General features: G+C 40.1%; 1 protein-coding gene across 1 annotated transcript in view; it reads right to left on the bottom strand.

The window, feature by feature from the left end:
• kcnn1a (potassium intermediate/small conductance calcium-activated channel, subfamily N, member 1a) overlaps positions 1-23602 on the bottom strand; it is a 100146-nt gene extending 76544 nt beyond the window's left edge. The window contains exon 1 of the mRNA XM_088085295.1: positions 23295-23602. The gene's annotated coding sequence lies outside the window, so the exon portion shown is untranslated. The remainder of the gene's footprint in view (positions 1-23294) is intronic.
• Between the last annotated feature and the right edge of the window lie 2009 nt (positions 23603-25611).

Genomic DNA, 25611 nt, shown 5'->3' on the forward strand with positions numbered 1-25611 from the left:
ATGATAATGCTGCCTTGTGTCCTAATGAAAAAAAAAACCCAGATGCTATCTGGCTGCTGGAAAATGCTGGACCTCCTTTCTCCCTCCTTCTCTCCTTGGCGGGATGTAAAGCCACTTTCTCTCCTCTTGAAGGGCCCTAACTGACAAAACACAACGGGGGGATTAGCTTTAGCTTCTCTTTACTGCCAAAGTGTCCTCGAGGTGTGGAGAGGCAGCATGGTCTGTCCCTACTGCATGTCGTTCTGTCTGCCCTCCATCTACTCCGTATGGATGTTTGGATTTCCCCCTCTCTGCCCGCCTGTCCGCGTGTCTTCTTATCCGTCTGTGTGTGTGTGTGTGTGTGTGTGTGTGTGTGTGTGTGTGTGTGTGTGTGTGTGTGTGTGTGTGTGTGTGTGTGTGTGTGTGAACTTGCCTGTCTGTCTTTGTCTGGCCAGCTGTTTGTCCAGTCTGTGTATTATTTATATTCCATGTGTATCTTTGTGTATCTTCCCTGACAGCCTCCCTCTCTCGTGTCTGTCTGTATGTTGACGCTGGGTGCCTCTCTCTGTTTGACTACCTCCATTTTGCTGGACGTCTCGGCTGCTCGCTGCATGCCAGGGCCGCCTGTCTGCTTCACTGCCTCTGCTCTGCCTCACAGGAAAAAAAAAAAAAGTGTAGAGAAAGAAGACTGAGCCCCACCCAAAAGCATCGTTACTTTGTTATTCACGACGCAACCTTTCTGCTATAAGTTTACACGTCTGACTGCATGTTTAAATTTGGGTAACTGTGGCTAATTTAAAATGGAGCTGAGGGAAATACAGAACAATGACACAGACACAGTTCTAATTAAGGAATTAAAGCAGCTTAGGTTTAATTTGTAACAAGGTCCATTCATCGGAGAATTTAACTCCTTACCTTGAATTGGCTGTTGCAGGATGCAGCTCTATTTCACAGCTGCCGTCATAACCTTAAAGTACGTTGGAACAACTATCAGCTATTAACAGCATTGTTTTAATCTTCGAGGGACACAGTGACATTTCAAATTTCGCTCTGTTGTATATTTTCCACCAAGCCCTTAAGGCTAGAAGTATTTTTAGTAGACAGCCAGCCTAGAGAGTCACTGTCACCACGAGGATCTTTTTTTTCTCCACTTCTCAATATCGCCATTGTGTTTGAACATTTTTGGGTTTTTTGGGGGGTTTTTGAAATTTAGTCAGATGGTTTATTTCTGAGCATTAGAGGCCAAACTAATACAAAATTCAGCTACAGCCTAAATCTGACTTTTGTTTCACTATTTGACAAATATTATGCCTTTAGTCTTATTAGCATGCACTGTAAAGTCTGAAAAGTTTATGTTACTTAAAATAATCTTGGAAAATGTTTTGAAAAAGGAAAATAAATATAAATCTTGATTTAGGTCTACTTTATATGTTAATTTTACTCAAAATTTCGCTGTATTGTTTCTTAATTTTTTGAAGTTGTTGCATCTTAAAAATGATGTGTGAAATGACCGTGTTCTTTCTAAGTGTTCAAACTAAGTGTTCTAACTTCAGTAAACTAAGTTAGTCTGACTTCATTTGATCATGACATAGAGATTTTCCCAATGATGAAGTTAGGAGATCTGCGAGTTTTGTTTTGTTAAACATGTTTAAAATTATATAAATATGATTATGGGAAGTTGCTAAAACTTTGAAAGGTTGATTTAATTACGCTTTTCATTTTTAATTTGCAAAAACTTCACACATACTTTGTAAACATAACTAAATTTTAAGTAAACTTAACAATATAAAAGTAAACATAAATTAATAGTTGCATTTAGTTCAATTTTTCAAGGCAATCGGTTTCCTAGATTTTTTCCCTCATAATTTGAAGTAATTGTGGAGGTCTTCGGTGATCTCCCTGTGCACATCGGCCATGTTTACAGTTTGTTGAGTAGAAATTCCTCAGCAAAAACCCAGATGTCGCCAAACACAGGAATAGTTGCTTACAAATGGCAAAATGAGAGTACAGAGCGCCATCATGCCACTGTGTAGTTTATTTACAACCTAATTTTAGCATTTTACCTCTGGCAATTGCATTTGGGCTCCAAAGACCACTTAAGTGGTGTTCATTTATGAAGATTACCTTCCTGAACAAAACACATATAAGTTTCATAAATATTTGTTTTGCTATTGGCTTATCCGGTGGGAAATTACATGTATGGTGGCAGCTTCTGTTGTGAGCATCACTGCTTCTGTAGGTCAGAAGATGCTGCTATGTACAGAAGCATAATACACTCACTTGGGAAAAAAGTTCTGCAAGATTATTATCTCAGAGTACTGAGAAACGTTTTCATAGGGGGGAAATTAAGCTGAATTAATGAGATAATTACGTTAATTCAGGGGAAAAAAAGGGCAAATGTTTTTTCATCCAGTGAATGCATTACGCTACCGTCGCTATGTGAGCTACAACACAAGGTCTTTAACCAGTATGCAGGGAAAAATTCACGTAGATATGCATGTGAGGACATTTCTTTTAATTAGGATGTCCCTTATTAAGAGAATGCCTGTAGACAGTATAACTATATCAGTGATATAACTGGACATAAAAGACATAAAATCATACAGACAACTTGTTTTTAGCTGACAGAAGTACAGACGCTTCTCCCAGACTGCTGTGTTTTGGGCCTGATGCTGTTTGTTGGTAATGGGCCAGACAGATGTGCTTGCTATCCATCAGCCCACAACATCTTCCATGTGTCACTAACAGTCTATTTCCCCGTGGTGCTGCCTCTCTTTAAAATGTGTCATTTTATTGTTCTGATTTCTCTCTCTTCTCTGGGGAGTGGAATATGATTTCACAGAACATTAAGTGGATGGGATCTAAGGGAATAGTGTGAGGACTGGGGATGGTGGCGGTGGAGAGCGGCGGTGATCTGCCCTAATTAAGCGCTCTCCACATCTCCCCTCCATCCTTCTCCACCTTCACTCCCACCACCACATCCCCAACACCCCGACAACCCCTGTGCTCTCTGATCGGTGACTTTCACCGTAAAGTGTGAAGGGCGAAGGAGTACTCCTCAAATCATAATCCGCCTGACTTTGGGAGAAAAAGGATTAGTCTAGCAGTAGCCTGAACTGCCATGCAAAGGCACACGCTTCAGCATCTGGTGTCTGTTTAACCCTATAAGTTAGCTATAGACACAGAGACAGTAAATTGACAGTGATAATCAACTTACGACCCACAGGCTAAATCTGGCCCCCAACAGGGTGCTGGGTGGCCCCCCAACCATTTTCTACCTCACAATAAAAATGAAGTGATTCACAATGGGAATAGTTTTTGTACTTTTAGTATACATAAGGTGTCAGAGTGCATAAAAAAGCATCAAAAGACAGCTTGTTTATCAAAAATAATGCCGGTAGAGGACCCCCCACCCCTGACAGAGGTCCTAGCCAAGCTTCTAACGTCCTACAGTCATAGAAACATCCTAAAATCCAAGAAATTTACTTAAATACTTGAGAAGCCTAAAATCTTAAACTGTTCTAAAATCCTAGAAATGTTCCAAAATCCTAGAAACAACTTAAAATCTGAGAAACGTCCTAAAATCCCAATAACAACTTGAAATCCGAGAAATTTCCTAAAATCTGAGAAATGTCCAAAAATCTTGGAAACATGATAAATCCCTAGAAATGACTTAACATTCTAGATATGTCCTAAAATCCTAGAAATGTCCTAAAATCCTAGCAACATTGTGCTGCTGCAACTGGCCCCTAGGCTCCTTTCATTTTCCAAAAGTGGCCCTCAAACAAAGTAAGTTGAGTCTCCCTGCATTGAGGCATCAGAGTGGTGGAGGCTTATTTCTCTGTGGTCTTGCTGGGACTGAAATTATATCAGCTGATGAAGGCACAAATCATAGCACTGCACTTATACATACTGTATAAGGAACCTGCTGGCAGTTGATGATGCTCCTCTTGTCGGCAATACAGTTGGGGTTTACATATATTTCACATGAAGGCGTGACCTCATGTATTCTTAATAGCTCTGACCGTAGTATCATTGCACGGTCGAGTGGTGCCAGGTGGGTCTAACCAACCTTGTTTTCCCTTTGGCCTGAATAATTATTACCCGATCTTCTCTTGCTATTAAAAGCATGGGGTCCTTCGCAGTATTGAGACAGAAAGGAAGACCGACAGAGGTCAGGAACGAAAAATCCCACATCCCAAACACATACGCCATTCAAATGACTGCATGTGTTGGCTTCACCGTCATCGAGGCACAGGAGAGGCGGAGGGAGGGAGTTTCGCAGCTACAACACATGCCCCCTCCTGCACACCGGGCACGGGGCTCGGGCAAGCGTAGGGTGATTGATAGCGGTGCCAAGACAACATCTCGTCAGGGGCCCGGTGCACAAGGGTGCCTAGCAGAGCAATGATGGACGAGCCCGTAGACGCTACATAAAAATCGAACCCGGCATATATAACACATTCCCAGCTCCCTTTCTTAACCTGTAATGTATAGTGATAGAAATTTGTTTCGCAGTCCATTGCCACGGACAGTGATGGATGCCAAAAAGAAAGAGAGGGAAGGGGGGGTTAGTTGTGTGTGTGTGTGTGTGTGTGTGTGTGTGTGTGTGTGTGTGTGTGTGTGTGTGTGTGTGTGTACACTGTGGAGATCAGTGGAAAAAGTCCACTGTTGAATGTTTTGCAGGTTTTTTGTTTTTGGCACTTATGCACATATATATTGACACAAAAAAATACAGTATGTGCAGAGTAGAGTTGCAATGATATACCAGATTTAAGGTATATAGCTTTGAATGATATATACATTATATGAATGTTATATTGTGTAAATTTGCTAATCCACAATATTAGGAAAAAAATGTCCACTGTCCAGAAAATATCACCTTTATCTTAGTAATTTTCAAAAAGGAGACTTGTTAAACTTTAATGAAAAAAAACATCTTTCTAGCAGTGAAATACTTTTTAAGACTTGGATATAAAGGTATTATCTCCTACAGTAAACTCGATTTTGAATGATATAGTACATAGTTTACTGTACTGTACATATTAGCAGGTTTTCCAATGGCTCAGTAAGTAGGTTTTAAATGTCCACCATAAGTTCATCTTTTTATCTTTGTCACGTTTTCTTTATGTAACTTCCTACTGCGTCTATAAATAAGAGCAAAGAGAAAAAAACAAAATGCAACATGTCTCTTTTGCATGTGCCTCATTGAAAGGACTGATGCTTTTTAGAAAGAGTCAAGTGGTGGCATTTTGTGTTAACAGCCGCCTGTGTGCCATGTATGAGAACACTTGGCCATCCATTTGCACTTGAAGCGCAAAGTGTTCACGTGTGCAGTTACATGACCAATCATCACATGTCATACTACCAAGCACATGCGTACACATGCACTGACAGACCTAAAACTTACAAAAGTGGGGTTAAGTATCAGCAGGTTATTCTCCTATAAATAAAATGCATTATAACGTAAATAACTACATGTGCATTTAAATGGCTTAGTTAAAATAAATTGTTTAAAATAGTTTTCCTTGAAATTGTGCTAAATATTCACAATTTTTTTCTTATTTATTAAAATATTCTTAAAACAATTTGAGACTATTTTATCAATAAAACTATAAGAAACTAACTATAATTAATTTAAATAATTCAAATAAAATAATAATTTCAGTTAAATTATACCAAAGTGCAGAAAAGTCTATTCTCATGATGCGCCCCGGCCTCCGTGCACATGCCCTCCCATGTGTGTACTGTTTATACCTTGCTAATGTGGACCCGCATACCTGCATGTGCACACAACAACACCGACCACCTCGGTGCATTGTTAGCCTATCAAATTGACTTGTCGTCACGAATCTCCCAGTAGCTGATGAATATTAGATGGGAGCGGATAATACCTCGACAGAGGAGGCCTCCCCCCGCCAAGGCAGGAGAGGCTGCACGCTCAGCAGTGAAGCTCTGCCCGCTGAGACCAAACCCAGCCCGCTGAAAGATTCCCTCGCAGTATTGAGCGCAACGCACTATAATTGTGGGTGGATTTCATGTAACTCAGAGAGTGAGAGGAAGTGCGTCCATGTGCGAGTGTGTGCGAGTCCATATTTGTGCATTTGTGTGGCAGAACAAGAGAGAGAGGGATGACGAAGAGAGGTATTCATCTCCATCTATCTCCATAAACCTCCAATTGGATTTTACAGCAGTTGCCTCTTCATCATGAACTGCGATGGATTGTATTCCAAAGCCGCGGCTGTGAGAGGAGGATTTCAAGGCTTAAAGTTTTTTAGTTATGTGCGAGAATGACAAGGAGGGGAGAAAAGCAGAGCGTCAGAGATTCTGTATATACATATGGATGTGTGGCCTTGGAGTACAAATCCATGCATGTGATAGGCTGTCTGTGTGGGCACACATGCAGTTGTGCATATGAGGATGAATAATTGAATGTAGAATTATTCAGCATATATTTGTCAGCTTCTTCCCCGAGTTTGCCCTTTTCTTCAAGCCACAATCTGTGATTCAAATATAAAGAAATGAGCAGTGGTACCTCCTGTCAATCTCAAATTGATTGACACATTTTTTCATACGGGGTCAGACTCCAGAGCACAAGTGTAATTTAACATTTTCGAACACTTTGAAAGGTTTCACTACAAAAGAAAGTTTTTGAAAAATGGTGTCAAACAAGCCAATACTTTGAACTCGGATCAATTATAAAACACATGAAATGTTGATTTTCCATCTGCAACTCACACACTTCAATAATGTAAGCAGAAATTCCTCGATGTATATAGTCCAAAGAATTTTTTGATTGGGCCTTTAAGAGAAGAGTTAAAGATTGAGGTTGTTTTGACAATGTTCCCATTACGTCAAGTCAGTCCTTTTTTTAGAAACTGACTAAAGCGCTTGCTGGAGATTTGAATAAGCAGAGTGATAAAACTGAGAGGAAACAAGGATTGAAACAGAATCCACATACACCGTATTATTTATTTAACACGGTGTGGTTAAATTTTGATTTGTTTACATCTTTGCTTTAATCTATATCAAGATCAGAAAGAACTGCAATTGAGTAATTGATACTGACACATTACGAACGTGTTTGATTGAAAATGCAGCAATGTATGTATGATGCAACATCCATGTTATCCAGCTCCATACAGGCGTAATGCATGACGTGCCATACACATTAACACTATATAGTGTTTCCACTGTTTCAGAGAGTAGTTGTTCCAATCTGATCCACATCAGGCGACAAGAGTCGCGCACTCTCATTTGCCATTCTATCAGAGATGTAGAGACGTCTTATTAGAAGGAATAATTTGGCACCATTAATGTTCTTATAGCCGAGAGTGAGATGAGAAGATTGGTAACACTCTCACGTCAACACAATAGGATAAGTATAAAACTACCCATGACCGCCTGTTAGCTTAGCTTAGCATAAAGACTGGAAACAGGGTGAAACAGCTGTCCTGGCTCCGTCCAACTTTACCATAAGAAATTCTAAATGTAATATTTCAGCACATGACTGCCAAGAAAATTACAAGGTTTTGTTTTTACCTCAGATTTTACGCAGAATAATAAATAACGATACAATGTGTTGATTAGTGAGTTTTAAAAGGTGCAGATTTTGAAACCTTTGGACAAAGCCAGACTAGCTGTTTCCACCCATTTCCAGTCTTTACGCTAAGATAAGCTTACTTTGCATGGGTCAGACCTTTAAATCTGCCTTTTTCACTAAGTTTGAGTTGACCAAGTCCAGTCTGGCGTCATGACATGAAACTGTGGTGTTACGCCTCTACTGCAGTAGCACCTGACTGAATAATTAGCGCTGCCTTATGCTCACCACGATTAACTAACTCCTATTGTTCACATAAAAAAAGTGGAAAGAAAAGCACTTAAATCTCAATTTTCTTTGGTTTTCTGAAATGTTGGTTTAAAATTTGTTTTCTACCGCATGTAAGAGGCAAGACTGTAAAGTGTGACATCATTTTTTTTTCAAGCTGCTCCGCACACTGCCGGAGGAACACCCTTGTGGTTACATCATGTGTTTGTTCTGTGTCTGCTTGCTCCTCTTGTTTTCTGCCTGTTGGGAGCTGTAGCACACTTGGTGAAACTGCCAGACGTCTTTTTTGTTCCAATATTCAAAGTAAAACACACATTTTGCATGATACTCAATAATGTTCCTGTTTTATTGTTTTGGCTTTTTTTGTTGCTGCACCTCCTTTTATGGTCCACTTTCTGTTCTAACTCTTTAACTTCCTCTCACGCAAGAGAAGATACATTTCTAGAACGCAGGTACTTCCAGTGATATTTGGTGTGTTCCTCATTTCCTCACATGCAAACAGCACACCAGGCTTCATGGATTTCTGTATGTCAGTTGTAGACAAGAGACTGCACTGAATGATATTGTGGCTCTTTATCTGTTAAGTGTGTAAATAAGTAACTGTTTGCTAACACATTCCCTTTATTAACTTAAAGGTTGATATGTCAGTGTTGTCTTTACAGCTTGTCCCACATAAAAAAGGTCATAGGTTAGCTAAATGATCATAGCACCACCGTCCCAGTGAGCCAGGGAGCAAAAATAAGGATGGGAAAGGAGAAGGATTCTGTGGTAAAAATTTTCTCAAAGCCAAAAAACAGATTTAAGCGCAGCAGTGAATTATGCACACTTTGCTCATGATGTACTACTATTTTGTAAATATATACAGCTTGTTCAGACATCCTCTCTTTGTTGTAAGTTTTTAATGTACAGAGTGAACAAAAATTTGAGCGTTCATCGGACTGAAGCCAACCACGCCAATAAGTCATCCCAGGAGTCGTGTCTGCTAAGGGTTTTTTTTTTCAGTGTATACCACCGGGCCTGAAAAATAAATTCTAGGGGGAAACACTAGCCAATGTGGTATAAACCAGGAACAGAAGATTTTTTTAACATTTAAAATCTTGAGCCACTAAAACACTTTTGGGTAATGTCCACCCCGCGTATTAAAGCACACGTCTTGCACTTTAATCAACTTCATTTTGCACCAGTTATATTGAAAGTAGAGGCTTTGTGTTTTCTTATTTCTTAATATGATATAACGTTAAATAGTCTCACTGATGAGATTACTTTTTTCAGTGACCAGTGTGTTCACAATTTGCTTGAGAAATCCAATAACTGAATTAATAGGGATGTCCCAATCATATTTTTTTGTGCCCAATCAGAGTCATTTGATTTCAGTATCTGTATACAAAGTCCCAATCCGATATTTTTGTTTTTCTAGATACAGCCACACAGCACACACTTTAAGAAGGCTTTTCTCACATAAGTTATTTAAAAAATACCTGGATCCAAGCTGTTCCTTGTTGTTTTGTCTTTTAATATTACCTTTTATTATACAAAATAAAGTATGAAATGACAAACCCTCCCTTTAATGTTGCTGGCCTCCCTGCTGTGCTGTCTTGAGGGAACGTCTCTGTCCCTTTAAGAATCCAGTGTTTATTGCTCTAGCAGTCTTTGTGTTACCTTTATGATCTGTATTCTGTTATATGTTAATTTTCATCATCTGCAAATCTTTTGGGCAGATTAGCGTTCATTCATAAATAAACCATGTAGGCTTTTTGATGGTGGACCTCGCATACTTGCACGGCGAGTGGTGAGTGAGGTTGTTGTAAACTCCACCGTCTGTGTCTCCGCGGAGCAGGGCGGAAACCCCGGCAAAAGTAAACACAAGACTGATGAGCTGAAACGATACAAGTGCTCATAACTTCGATAAATAAAGTAAATAAATAGACCCATACTGCGTTTTTGTTTATGGTGTGTGGTGTTTTGAGGCGGGCGGCTCTTTCGTTAGGCAGAGAGAGAGAGTGACAGCTTAGTGGAGCAGAGGCGATGAAAACTGCGCTCGGCGTTGCTCTGCGTGAAAGTCAAAACATCTGCATGACAGCTGACATAAAACAAAGGATCGGATGCTCTATAAACTAAATATTCCCTATTAGTCAAAAAAAAGCCTCAATCGGCCCCTGATCCGATGTTTGAGATCGGATCGGGGCATCCCTATAAATTACAATTAATGACATTTAGGGCAGTCAACTTGTTAACTGGTTTACAGGGAGTTTGATGGACAGTTGATATCAGTTTTATATTTTGTCATTCAGTGGATGGACTAATGTAGAATGTGTTGGCTTGAGGCAGCTTGCCAAAAATGTAGAAATGCAACGCCAGCCAATTCTAGAGTTGTCTTACTTACATGTTGTGTGGTTTTACCTGGCATGCTAACCTTAGCGACTGCCAACATTCACCTTAATTCACTTGGAGGATGTGGGAATCCGACAGCTTTAATGTGACGACAGGTCCTCTGCAGTGCTGAGTTCAGTCACTGAGACTAATGTGCAGGTTACTGTTACAGGGACAGTTCATCTATTTTCCGTTTTTGTATTAGTAATGTAAATATTCACTTTTGCTGTTCAGTAATTAGTAACCTAATTCTTTTTCACATGAGGAATATGTTAAACTGATTACACGTTTACTGCCTTGATATGCAGGCATAAGTCAATCATTTCACCGGCTTCATCATTCTGCAGCAGTAAAGCTGCTTAAACTGGGACTTTATCACATCTCATGTCCGCTCTCCATGTTGATGTAACCCTTCGAAACGACAGGTGACTCACTTGTTAGCCTATACTGTTTTAGTACTATTACACAAGGTAGTCCATCTTATCAGCTAATGCATTTTCCGGCAGCTACTGTACCACTGACCCAGTGGTGGCCCTGTCACCAGCTTTAAGGCTTTACAGGATTTAGACTGGTAATGTACCTAGCTGGTTGCTCAGCCATAGCCGACATTGGGGTAGGATATCAGTGATTCATTACATAGGCATGAAGTAATTCAAAATGTCTGGATTGTATCAAAATACAGTATGTGGAACTTTTGGCAAATCCTCTCTGTGAGTCACTGCAGACAGAATAATTCAGGCTTAAATCATCCTTTGTAATAGAGAACAAACCTACTAAAAGTTAAATGTTAGCTTCCCTCTACTGGAGGGTGTCCAATGTTAGGCTTTCCTGGAGATCAGGTAAGTGCTTATTCATGATTATAACATGTATCTAGTAGCCACGAGCACACAGAGAGGCAGTTCCTGTGTCAGACATTTCCATTGCACTAACTTGAGCCAAGCCTTGAATATAATCCAAGGCCATCTGTTGGGTAGATCCTTCGATATGCTAATTAGGTTGTGCCAATCTTTTCTATTTACAATTGAGGCCTGACAGAGTCTTTGAATAGGGGAGATCTACTATGTCACGAATGGATTTGAATATGAATTCAGTTTAAAATGATCCCGTGGTAAACCCGTCTCTTCAATTATTGATTTTTTTGTTCTTAGGTTACATAAACCACTTGATGTCAACCCATTTAATAAAAATGCAAGATTACTTGTGAAGCTGAGGGGAACTTAGATCAGGTGTTTTAGTATAATAATGACAGAAATGTACAGGTGTACAGTACATGAAAACACACACTTAACACAGCATGTTTAAGCTGAGAACTGACTGTACTGGTCACCAGCGTCAATGACCTAATCAGCATATTTTTGGGGGTAACCCTGAAGAATCCTGCAAAATACCACATCATTCTTCCCACTTAACTGTGTAGTTTTTTGTACTAATGGTACTAATGGACCGGTGCAGTCTGTGCCTTTATTTACAAATGATACAAGTAGACTATTAGTGCAGTAATTTGTTTAGTTTTGAATTACTTACAGACTGCAGTATTTATATTTGTGTTTTTACTTTGGACTTAATGCAGGTACAGGGTAGGCTTGGGCAGTACTACAGCATTGAGGTATACCAGGCTATTTAGAAATCCAGAAGGTATGTTTTTCAATACTGTCATAAATATAGGTGCTCTTCTTTCGATTAAACTCATTGTATGTAGTGCACAGCACGCACCACCAGAGCTCAGTCTCCTGTCTCTACTGGTGGAACAAGTAGCTGAGCTGGAAGACACAGGGACACCTAGTGGTGGAGGGATAAGTTACAGGACTGTAAAAAGCTGACGGCGAGCAACGGCAGAGAGTATGGGGAAAAAATGTATCTTTTTTACATCTAACTTGGTGAATTAAGAATTTATTTCATCTAAACCAGAGCTGGTGATTGTTGGAACAGTGGCCTAACTAACTAGATTACTAGTAAGCAAGATGGTTTGGATGAGTTTTATTTTGTTTCTGGCGAGTTTGATTGAAGTAGCTCGCTATAGTTAGATTTAGTTAAAAAAAAACTGATCTGCACTGGGTGTTTTATTCTGAAATTTGACAGGATTCGCTGCCATTGTGTCTGGGACTTCCTGAGTGACTTGCTTTGCAGCTTGAAGCAGCGAGCCTCTTCCTCCCCGCCGCCTTATTCTATGATTGTCGCGCTACAGCGGTGAATAAATTGTTTTGAGCATCACACAACTGACGCAAATGACTCAATTCACTATGAGAGTTTAATCCATGCAAATGTAGAGAAGCCTTACGATCATATCATTTTATCCACAGTTAAGTCAGCAGAGCGCTAACCAGGAATCAATGCCAGGATGGCAAGGGCATGACACGCCCTCTTCTCTGTCTGATTGGCTGGCTAATATTCTGAACCTGAACTTAACCAATTATTAACATTTCCTGCTTAAGCTCCCCGACCATAGTCAGCGAGCAAAGCGAAGATTAGTTTACCTCAAGGGTCAAAGTAACTTCGAGGTTACCTCCCTTCACTTTAACTAGAAAATCAATACACGGGAGCTCCACATGGTCTTGAGAAGCAGCAGCATTTATTAACTGAAAACTGTGACTTACACTGCACATTAAAGCTAAACTGACCACTTTTACTGCTAGATGAAGACTCGTTTCTCTGCTCTGCTCCATACACTCCGATGCATTCACTGACACTCATATAAACCGCTTGCACGCTTTCACTAGACCACTGACACCATACGCTCGCACATACACTCTCTGCCCTGTCTCCTAAATAAGCCACGGCACTCTTAAAACAAAATCTAACCAATGAAAGCACAAAGTACTAGCCAATCAGAGGCAGAGTAGGGCACATCATTCAGCCCCCTAAGGGGATAAAATACAGTGTACTTTGCTGTCCTACGCAAACCTCACAAACGTTTAAGCATGGCGGGGGGTCTGATTGGCCTGGCACTGCGCCAGGCCCTTAGCATTGTAGGGGAAACACTGTTTGCTATTCTTAAATTTGGTGTTACTGTAGTCTGCTGTATATTGGAGACAGAATGTAGGATGAAACTGAGAGACCCTGAATCTGACCCAGTGTTTTTACTCACTGAATAAATGAAATAGAAATGAAACTGAAAGAAAGACAGAAGGAAGTCCGATACTTCAGACTCATTAACATGCACATTAACACAGAGTTGGTCAGGCCCCAAACATCACCTGTCTAATGTTGGAAGAGGAATACACAGGCTGATGGAGCTCCTGCATTGCGTATTGATGAGTAGGACTGGATAGGATGACAGCGCAAAGTGAAACCAGAGACCCTTTGCAGAATGAGGCGGGGAGGGAGGCGGCGACAGCGGTGGCTGTGCTGGTGTGATTTAGCATTTTAACATTATCACTTAACAAGACAGGCCTGGCACTCAGCCCCAGCGTAGGCCTGAGGAGGTGAGGGAAGGAAGGAAGAGAGACGAGAGAAGAAAAAAGAGACGTCCAGTGCTCCCAGGCCAGTCTTACCTTTCTTATTCACAAGAGGGCAAGAAAAGAAGGCAGAATGACGTGGAGAGAAAACGGAGGGAGAGGGAGGGAGGGCATACTTCCACTTGAAACTTAATTATGCATGGCAGGGCAGCTGGAGCAAAAGAGAGGAAGAGAGATGGACGGAGGGAGGAGAGAAGAGGACCCACCTACGCAGAGGGACAGGGGGCAGGTGGAGAGGAGGGGGAGTAGGAAGGGCAAAGGAGAAATGAGTAAAAAAATGAGTGGGAGGTGGGGGCGAGGGGGCGTTTCTGTCACGCTCAAGGGTGGTTGTGGGTGGTGAAAGATGCAAAAACACAAGAGAGCCCACTGTGTCGACTGAGCTGCAGGTGATTTCTTTTCAACAGTTGATCTGGACCGATCAAGGAGGGAGATTATGAGAAAACACAACAATAAACAGCAGCCATTATTCTGTATTTTTTCTGCAATGGTGCTGACAGCCATCCTCAAATTAACACACAGCAATCTATCAAGACGTGAAGATGTATGCTCAGCAGCAGGTAATGCGGCATAAAAGCACAAAATGACAAAAATGTCAAATGAAGGCAAATAGAAAAGACAAGAAATGAGTCCTAAAATGTTGTACTCTTAAAATGAGCATTGTTATGCCAGAACAAATAAAAATCAATTTATATTGATGATATGCGGTATTGCGTGCAGTTTTGTACTGATGCAGAGAACAGAGTTTACAACGGCAAAAATCAGAAACAGAATCAGCCTTATTGGCCGAGCATGCTTAACCGCACAAGGATTTTAGATCTGGTAACTAACGGCTTTCAGTTTTCTTACATACAGCAACAAGGAACAAAATCTACAGAAGGAAACAAATATGCAGCTAAAGTTAGACCAACAAAGCTAAACAAAGTCAATCACATACACAATATCCTCAAATGTCTTGCGTTGTCCACAACACAATGATATACTTAAATGTTGACATTTAAGAAATTTAAATTTTTTTCCCCTTAAAAATCTTTGATGTATTGGCTAACAACTACCAATCTATTGAACTATTAACAGTTCTACTTTGCACTGGCAAAAAGGGTAAAACAAATCTTGGAAAAAACCTTGACACACGAATCTGCACAGATGACATTTGAGGGAAAGAACCTGAGAGTCCGTGATGGAGGACACCACCATATAAACTAAGGTAAAAATCCAATTTAACAAAGCCCTGCAATGCAAAAAGAGAGCCAACACCATTTTGCCAAAGTGACCAATTTGAGATGAAAGGGTGGAGTCTGGGCGGAGCGAGGGGGGATCTGATTGAGAGCCTGAGATTACACCTCACAGACAGCCTGTCACTCAATGTGGCCCCGCCCTTAATTATGCATTACTTTAAGCCTTGATAAAATTTAAATGGGTAAGTTCTATAACATTAATAATATAATATATATATAATATTCATATATAAAATACAATATTCACCACCCTTACGGTTGTCAGGAATGGGAAAATTAGCTATAGAGACCAAATTTTAACATGAGGGTCTATGGGGATTTACTGGCTTTTTGAGCGAGTCTCAAGTGACCATTAGATGAACTGCAAATTTAGGCACTTCATGTTGGCTTTAGTTTTATGCCCTGGAAGTTGTTGCTTGGAGGAACAGCAGATGGAAATAATCTGACCGGCACCCCCCTGCCTTAAAAACACACATACGAAGGCATTTTGGCTTCTTAAAAGTTGAAGGGAAAAGGGACCTGGACACTTTGTGCAAGTAAATTAATCAGTTTACTTAATTATGGATCATTACAAATATGCTATGTTTAAAAAGTAGCATGTAGTCACACAGAAAAAATATATATCATGTGCATAAATTTAAAAAAAAAACTGATACTGATCATCAGTTTAGAGTTGCATTGTAGCCCATGAGGTGCCTAAAGATTCCCACCCCATCAACAGGCACCGCCCATTTTGCGCGGGCAAAAGAACAGATTTATAGGTCTTGTTTTTTTGAAAATAAGATGTGAAGGCTGAATTTGAGACTAGAAACTAACTATTAGTTTTTTTGTTTTTGTTTTTTGTTTTTTTTTACAGAGCAAAAATATGACAGCCAGCTTGTGCCTCCATCCTTTCTTTCTCTTGCACCTGCTGGGTTCAGGTGAACCCTCTTTAATGGCACATTTACCACAGAGGGGGCCAAACCCTGAACCATTAAGCCTCTGTAGTCGTTAATGGGTCCACTTACTGGAAGTGACAGAGAGGCCGTGTTTCAATTTCTTAAAAAGCTGCCTCACTGTACTAAGATACTGTACCTTCTGTTGTTCTGCTCCTCTGGGCTTAGGTATCCCACTGTCACACACACACACACACACACACACACACACACACACACACACACACACACACACACACACACACACACACACACACACACACACAGAGGCAAACAAAGCCCTACACAAAAACAGACAGAGCATGCACACACATGCACATACACACATCTCTGCTTGCCAGGAAACCCCATGCACTCTCATTCTGTCTTCATCACACACCCTGATGGGGTGGAGAACTGGAGGCTCCACAAGCAGCTTAGCTTTGATTAGGTGAAGTGTATTGAATGGACTGCTCATGTTTTAACAGCAGCCTCCCCCCTGAGATGGACCCAGCTGATAACAGTGACAGGAATATTGAAGGAGGCAAGCCAAGGATGCAGTGAGTTTTTCAATGTACTTCTGTGGGGCATAAATGTAATTTATTTCATTTTAAATAGAGAGCATATAAAAGATGTTTGTCAGATATAATAAATAAATGGGTTTTTTTTTAATGGGATGCACAATATTGGATTTTTTGCCAAAATTCGATATGCTGATGTATAACAACTCATTTGGCCAATATCCAATACTGATATCAATATATATACACTTTTTTCCCCTAATTTTAGTGACCATCAAGTCTCTTCTGAAGTAGAATTAACATATTATGCACACTCCTAACATGATGACTCACCAGCAGATGGAGACATAAAAATGCTTTTCAGTAATATTCATTATTGTGCAAAATAATAAAAATACTTCAACTTAGGGTTGATGTTATTTCATGTTCACTGTCAATGAAAAAAGAAATATCGGTTTGTGATATCAGCAGAAATCGGTATGCTGGTCGATTTTGATATTTCATTTTAAAGCTAATATCTTATTGTGCATCGCTAATTTTTAATCTACAATACATGTAACTAAAAGCAAAAGACAGCGATAAAAGCAATGATTTCTCCACTACATTATTCAACTTACTAACAGTATTTTACTACCTAATCCTCCCCTACATCTGCCCAGCAACATCTTCAAATTGTACATCGCTGATACCGTGTGCCACACCAGCTAAATACTCCCACTCAGGAGTATTTTGTCAACATTACATCAGCAACAGACAGCCCAGTTACACATGAGTGTATGGAGGGCTGAGACGGAGCGGAGGGAGTGATCGACAGAGAGAAAGAGGTGCAATGGAGCAATGGTGAGCAGCTGTGAAAGAGCAGCTAGAGTAATGGTTTTTCTGCACCTGCCCACCGCTGTCTCTCTCTCATGTCTTGTTTTTCTCCCCTTACCCTTCTCTTACTCACTCAGTCACACACATTTTCTACGTGTGTGTGTGTGTGTGCGGCCTCTGTATTAAAGAATGCATGTCACACACCATGTGGACAGATATGTCTCCACAGTACCAGCTGAGTGTCGGTGCTTACTCCAATCAGCCTCAACTCCAAAAGACACCCATGCCTTCAGCAGCAGAGTGAGAGCCGAGCTGCATGGGTGGACGTGCAGTAATCGCATCACGTTTGACTGCCAGGTGAAGTGGCATCGCGTCACAGTTATGGTCAGGACAGTTCTAAGGTTACTTCAGGGAAGTTACAAGGAGATTATGAAAGGGAAAGGGTGCAGGAAGGTACAAAAATGTGTCATCTTACACAGCTTCTGGGAATATGGTTTGTGGGGTTGTGCTGAGTATTTTGAAGCCTCCGTCTCCATTCATAACTTTGACACTCAAATTTCTAAATCTGCATTCAGATGCTGCTGGGGGGGTCTATTACACTAATGTTATTGGTATTATACTATTTGTAGAATTAAATTCCAAACATTTTTAGTAACTCCAAAGTGTTGTAAATTCCAAAAGTAAAACATTTTTGAGAAAGGACGACTGTAGATGTAGTTTGTTTTGTTTTTTAAATTACATGTTGTTCTAACAAAATATTCAGGTTTTTTTTTTTTTGCATTTAGCCTTAAAAAAAAAAAACATTTTCACTGTGGTCAAAAAACTATTAGCTCTCCAACTCTGCAGACAAAGGGAGGCACGCACCTGTATTACCAGGCAGTCTGCAGCAATCTAACAGCATCTATACGATATTATGTCATTTGCCAAAAGCAAAATAGCAGTAGATTGACAATATTAAGGAAAGTTGGACTAGTAAAAATTTCACATGCACAGTATATACATGGCTTCATTTTCAAAAAGTGAGCTGTGCCATACTATAATCATAAAAATCATTTCAAATCCATAGAGCCTTCGTTGTATACATCATGCTGAGAAAAAAAAGTGAGACTTCTGAATGGTGTATAGGGGATGTTTAAGAAAATATACATATATTTGTTTTATTTCAACGGATTGAAGACCACAGAGTAACCAACTAGATTTGAATATTTTACCAAATGTCTTTCCAATTTGTCAGTAAAAAAAAAAAAAAAAAAAGTCTGACTTAAACGTTTGAATATATTGCTATGGGTCTGGCTTAGTGTCGAAAATCCAAAAACTATCGCTTCTTATTCAGCATATGATGCCAACAGATTTGTCTGCGAGCACGGCGCAGTGTCACATTATCTGTGCTGCGCGGTGGCATTGAGCTCTGCAGCTGCAGAAAACTCGCCTGCAGTTGGTTCAGCGGTGGCGGCTGCTGCTGCTGCCACACTGCCCTCTACCAGCTCAGCTCTATTAGTTCAGCTTCACCACCTCCCAGTGGCCCCAAGGTTGTGACAAAGTGGTCGTTAATGTAGTGTATGTGTGTGTATGTGTGTGTGTGTGTGTTTGCTGCATGCGCTTCTATTATTCCACCGGACAGATTAAGCGGATATAATGACATGCATATGGAGGAGCGTATAGGGCGAGAAACTAATTAAGGAAGTTGAGGTAATAATTGGCTTCGGTTCAGAGGCCAACCGCTATGGGAATCTGGGGACATTTAAGTTGTAGAGGAACAAAACAGAAAACTGGTACTACATACTCACAGACTATCATAGAATGCAATTTACAAAATATTAATGAAGAGCCCCCCTCCAAAAAAAATAATACTGGTCATATCTGTGAAATGTTTGAGGACAAAAATAGCAAAATACTTCTGAGGAGCCAAATATGTGACATTTCATGGACAACTGTACTGTAAAAATGGAGGGTGAAAGAAATACAATATAGACAATCACAGAGGAAGTTAAGGATATGGGACCACCGATGCCCTCCAGCAATTATCTCTCTTCTGAACCACAGCATCTCTCCTCAGAGTTAAGCATCTTTAGTCTTTTTATATAGACTGAGTAGAGTTTTTGACTGAAACAGGGCTTATTATAGTATTTTAATTTATGAGCCGACAATAAATCAAGGGTTTACTGGCAGCCTGCGATTTATTAGATGATATACTGCGTGTTTATGATAATGAAGGCATTTTCAATGGCAGCAGTTCAGCTACTAAAAAGTGCATATGCATCATCTGCAAAAACAGCACTCAAAGAAATGATTTGGTCTGTTTTGCGTATTATTTCAATTATATAAAAAAATTCTATCCAATTGATTCAAGTAATCCTGAAGTGAACCAAAATAGGACCATCTGTGTAATTAATTCAAATAAAATTGAGATGAATAGATGATGAGAATTTAGGTAACTGTGCGATGGTAGGTTATCTGGAAGGGGGCTAAATACTGCTCCGATGTTTGAACTCTCACCACCAAGATATCTGAAAGAAAATGGGTTCTATGGTACCTAAGAGTCTACCCTTTCCAGACATCATTTCCAGTATGAAATGACCTTCCATGACCTCTAGGATAGTCACAGCATTATGAAACTTTACAGCCACAAACTACAGACCTCAAGCATTCAGAGGATGTATGTCATTCAAAAGCATATTAACAATAAGGGGGTTTCTTTGCAGTTTCCAGAACAGAAGTGCTCGTCATCCAATTGCCGAAGCATGTATACCAAATCACAGCATGGATTTTTCTATATTGTTCCTCAAAATCTTGGTGTTTTAATGTGGTATTTTGGAGGGTTGCTGACCTTAATTAGCCATTATTGAATGGTAAAAAAGCTTAAATCTAGCACCAATAAGTGTAACAAATGGTATCAACCCCAAAAAATGGTTGCAACTTATGAGACACAACTGAGCAAGAGAACAGCCATCACATACTGAAATTATTATGCTGTAAGCCCTTATTTACTCTTAAAAGTTTGAACAGGCACCAAACCAAAACACAATTTTATTACAGATTGGTGACTGAGCTGCATCTCAAATTAATCTTCAAATTTCAGCTTTCAAATGATGTATACCACTTCTAAGTGTTATAAACTGTTGACTCACTATCTCCCTCTGAAGATCCCCCCGAAAAAAGACAAAAATAGGTCTCAGAGGGTTAAAGCAAATGAAATTGAGATGATTAATAAGAATTTATGTGACTTTAGCTCAGAAAATCTAACTTATTTACCTCATTAATCGCTTTTGTTGTTATCAACATATTTGAAATACACACACTTTATTAACAGTAATCACATAAACGTTATTAAAGTAAACTCAGTTACTTTATTTGCTATAACTTCTCAGTCTACTAGTTTAGTTTATTTTACTCAATTAATGTTTTGTTTTTTTATATTAGAATTTCTTAACTCAACTGGATGGAAATGTATTTCATCAAAAAACAAAGAAATAAAGACAATAACGTCTTGGCCTGAGGTGTTATGAAAAAATATGATGCTATGATATGAAGCAGCATTTCATAAAGTAATAAAACTATATACATGAACTATTTTACTACCGTTTTCCCTGTTTTTTCGCAGCATCTCATAGTAACGATGCTAAAGATAGTTAAACACTTTCCGCAGGCATGCAGCTAGGTAGATGAGAGGAGATCAGAGACAACAAGAAAGCTCTTTTGGTGGCTCTGTCTTCCTCTCCCTCGTCCCCTGAGAGCAGCGTCTAATCACACGATGCTCCTGAAGCTGTCACTGCTGGTCAGGCCGTCTAAATGTTGTCAAGCAGAGAGGAAGACAGACCTGTCACATCACCGTAGGTGATGCTGGATGGTGCAGCGAGGAAGACAACCAAGTTGCACAATATATGGGATGATGTTAGGGGCCGGTTTACTAGACATGGATTAAGGATTTAGGCCTTGACTGGAGAGTGTGCATCAGCAGAGCTCTTTGTCTTTTTTAGAGCTTTCAGGTTCAGCAGCAGGATCACATACATTCAGTTGATGGTGTGTCTATTGCTTTATGGAGTCCAAATGACCTCATCATGTGTTATGTGATTAATGTGAAGCCTTGGAGGCAACGAGCAGGACTGCAAGACCAGGATGTGAAGGCTTCTTCTTTGTGAGAATAAAGTATGTGAATCATCACCAAATGACATGAAGCCATGACAGGATATTAAGTAGATAAAGTATGTTACCTCATGTTTTTAAATCATTAGTTGCAGGAGATGTAGGGCTGTGCATTGTTTTAAAAAAAATAAGATAGTAGTAACAATACCAGTACCCTTAATGTCATACCGATACCAATGGAGTATTTAATTCAGTACCCATAATGTATATGGAGTGATGTGTAGCATGGCCATACTTTCTAATGTTTTGGTGGCAATTGGCACGCTGAGCTGCAACTCAGTAAAATATACTGCGCTCAACTTCACCACACCACAGACTGTATAGCTTGAAGCTGCTGCTGTGGGAGTGCGAGCTCTGCACTGGGGAACTGGGTGAGAATACACCCTGCTGCACACACACAGAAACAAGCCGAACTATTAGAATCACATGACTTACAGAAGGAGAGCGGCTGTAGAGACCGCAGCAACATAAGCTCGAGATCACATCCCATCACAAAAAGGAACAAATGCAGTTATCATATGACTGGTGACTTTTCAATACTACTAAGTATTGGCTTATTTCATTTTTTAACTAAAAAGTATCAAGCACAAATACCCAGTCCTAAGGAGAAGAGAAAAAAGGGGAGCCTTTGTACTTAAAATAAAGTCAGGGATGGAAAACGTACTAGAATACTATACTCAGGTGAAAATATTACAATAAAGATACTTTACGATAGCAATAATGACTCAAAAAAGTCAGGTGTAGTGAACTCTAACTACGAGCATCTGGATAAATATTTAACAGAACTGAGAACTTAAGCAGCAACATGCAACTTTGGCGACATTACCGACTCCCTGATCAGGGATAGGATTGTGTGTGGAACATGTGATTCCCAGCTGAGGGAACGACTTCTCAGAGACCGATCTTACACTTGACAAATGTGTGCAACCTGGGAGGACCGCAGAGCTCTCCAGACAAAGAACCAAAGTCACAGAGGCACTGAGCTCTTTGACCATGCATGCACTATGACACAGACAGAAAGGAAAAAGGGAATCAGCAGAAGAGGTAAACACAATTCAGTGTAAGTTCTGTCAGTGGAGACAAAAAAAAGAAGAAAAAATACCCTGTATATGGACAATCTTCACTCCATAAACATAACCGTTCCTCGGGCCCATCACTAAAATATTCCCCCGGCATAACATATTGCAACAAACTGCATGACATTTTAAAAAAAGGAGGGAGTGTTATATGATGATATATGATACTACTGTTAATTTAAAAGAACACATCAGGCTACAAAATAAATTGCATTAAATGTCACCGTAAATACCAGTGGAAAAACATCACAACACAACACCTTCATGTCCAAACAAACAATATAAATTTCATTTCTACATCAGAGACTTTGCAGCCTGTGCGCACAACTGATTACCAATGATAAACACACAATCACCTGCCTTAGTATAGCCTTACTAGAGTTGGGTCAGAAAAGAGGGCAAAATTTAGACAATTAAATAAAAATAACATAATAAATCAAAGAAGCATCAGGCACCACGGCAGGTGCAACAAGCAACATATAAAAGGCCACAACATGGAGTCAAAATTAAGGGGGGAACAAATCTGCAGGCGACTCTGGGTGTCCACCCCAAGAAAAAAAAAGAAAACTCTTTCATTTATTGCGTCCACAGCAGTTAAGCTGGGGTATGGCAACACCACTTGGACAAACCACATGCAGAACTGCACTTTACTGTAATGCTTGAATCAGTTATTATAAAAATAGGTTATTCATAGGGATGCAGGATATTGTCTCTTTTGCCAATATCCGATACAATGATATATAAAACAACTTATTTTACAATAACCGATACCGATATCAATACATCCGCTTTTTCCCCCCACTTAATTTGTGGTGTGCTGGTTTTTCGGCTGTTTTTTCTGCAGCAGCTGAAGCCACAAACACAAATATCTAACCAAAAACAAGCATACACACTAAACACTCTGTTGCTGGGCTATGGGATGGGTTACAGCAATATATTGCAGTAATTTGTTGTACTCACTTGTCTGAACGTGAGTCTTGTGCACCGCGAAGTTCTCCAACATCTGCTGCAGCTTCAACTTTTCTGCTAGTTCATCCTCGAAGCTACAGTCCACTCAGCTTTTCTGTCCCAGTATAACCAGTCCACGCGGCTTCTCAGTCCCACTTCGCTCCTCAAAGTTTTCACACATGCTGAGTTGAATTGTCAGCAGAAAGGCCTCACTGACTCCTCACTGAAGGTACATGTCCCTCAGTGAAACGCTGCTGCTGCATCCATGAAGTTTAGCTTTTAGCATCTTAGCTACATCCAGCGCGCGCACCTGTTGATGACGCAAAACATGGGGTGTGTTTGATTTGGTTCACTTAGCTGCTCGCCGGGTGGTGCAATTAATCAGTGATTAATTAATATAATGAGCTCTGCCCTCCTGCGGCTGCGGACACACCTGCAGCTTCCTCTCTGCTACAGCTGCTGATATACCACCTTTACTCTGTTTCACTGGCGCAGTTAAAAAGAACCATTTTCACATGACTTTTGTTTATTTTTTAGTTTGCTTTTAACCAGCTTTAAATGCAGCCTATAAAAAGGGAAATTGTCTGTACACATAGGCATAAATGTGATGTGAAGATGCTAACAGAATAGGGCTGTTATTTGTTATTTCCACCCCTGCATGTAGCAGGCTATCTCCGTTTTCTTGATGGACTGTAAACTGTCAGTTTCAGGGTCTGGTTTTGTACTCTCCAGCTCACTGTTTTGGGAGACTTAAAGGAACAGTTCCCTCCAAAATCATATTTTTCCTCTTACCTGTATTGCTATAAATATATCGGTCTAGACTGTTGTGGTGTGAGTTGCAGAGTTTTGGAGGAATCAGCCATGGAGATGTCTGCCTTTTCTTCAGTATAATGGAACTAGATGGTGCTCGGCTTGTGGTGCTAAAAGTGCCAAAAATATATATTTTAAAAACTCAACAGCAATGTCTCTTTCCAGAAATCATGACCCGATTACTCAGATAATCCACAGACCTTGTTGTGAACAGTTTCATGTAGGAAACTGGTCAAACAGTCCATTAAAGAGGTCTTCCTGATGAAAAGCCAGCTTGAAATGACAAAACAAGTGGCACAATGTTGGAGAATAAACACCACCAAGTTTTTTTTTTTTCCACAACCTTCAACCCGAACATTTTTATTGACAGGTTATTACTGCAATTTCTGCAATAACTCTACAATCAATCACTCACCACAAGTTGCATGATAGCATGAACACTCGCAAGTTGAAGGCTAAATATTAAAAGTAGCTTCCATAAAAATATCACCAATGCTCTGATCACTGAAGATGGCAACATGTTGAGTCATGAGTCAGTGTTCAGTAGCTGCAGCAGATACTTCACTGGAATTTATATGAATGCAAGTAAATATGCCCTACTAAATATGATCAGATTTTGTTGTAGACTTAATGTGATTTGATTTTTGCTTCATTTATTTCTCACATAAGCAGAGTGGATCAGATCTACTGTTTGTCATATAGGTTGGATATAACGAGCTTGCAGTGTAGATCTCATTTTAGAGTTTAAAGTCTGAGTCGAGATGGAAACACTGCATGCAAGACAAGACAACAAGACAACAAGACAACAAGACAAAGACCCCGCTGCTGAGGATTTGTTTGACACCACATCTGACAGATTGTGTTACGTAGAAGAATGCCTGGAGCGCTAATAATAATGAAAACGCGAAGACAGATATGTCAGTCATCGTCCTTACTTCTGCTCCCACACCCAAAATAAAACACACACAAAAAGATGTGCTTTACTAGATAAGTATAGACATGGGCTACAAATGGGTTTCCCGGTCTTGCACACCCACACACACACTCACAATGATGCCCAAACATGGACACGTGCAGAGTATGAAAACATGAATACACACACACATACACCAAATATAGCATCTTTAGCCTTGACACTTTTACTGCTGGAAACAAGAGCACTGAGAGCCATTTCATTTACATGCAAATTGACACCCACCGGTCCACCACACACAGTCTCCTGCCTGGCATGTGTGTGCATGTGTGTGTGTGTGTGTGTGTGTGTGTGCATGTGTGTGTGTGTGTGTGTGTGTGTGTGCGTGTGAGTGAACAGTGTAGCAGCTCTGCTGGCACTCAGCAGAGGTGCTATTCTGTCCTGCTGCTTTTCCTGCTCACTGAAACTAGACACAAAGAGATAGAAAGACAGCAAAGAAGATAGAGGCTCTGATTTCATTTTCCATATTCAGTTTAGCAGCTTTTCAGCTGACAAAACAGCCATAAACAGAAGCCCATCAAAGAGGCCCCATGCCGCCTGGTGTTT

This window comes from Plectropomus leopardus, chromosome 12 (genome assembly GCF_026936395.1).
Source record: "Plectropomus leopardus strain MGB_pleo_1.0 chromosome 12, ASM2693639v1, whole genome shotgun sequence".
Lineage (NCBI taxonomy): Eukaryota > Metazoa > Chordata > Actinopteri > Perciformes > Serranidae > Plectropomus > Plectropomus leopardus.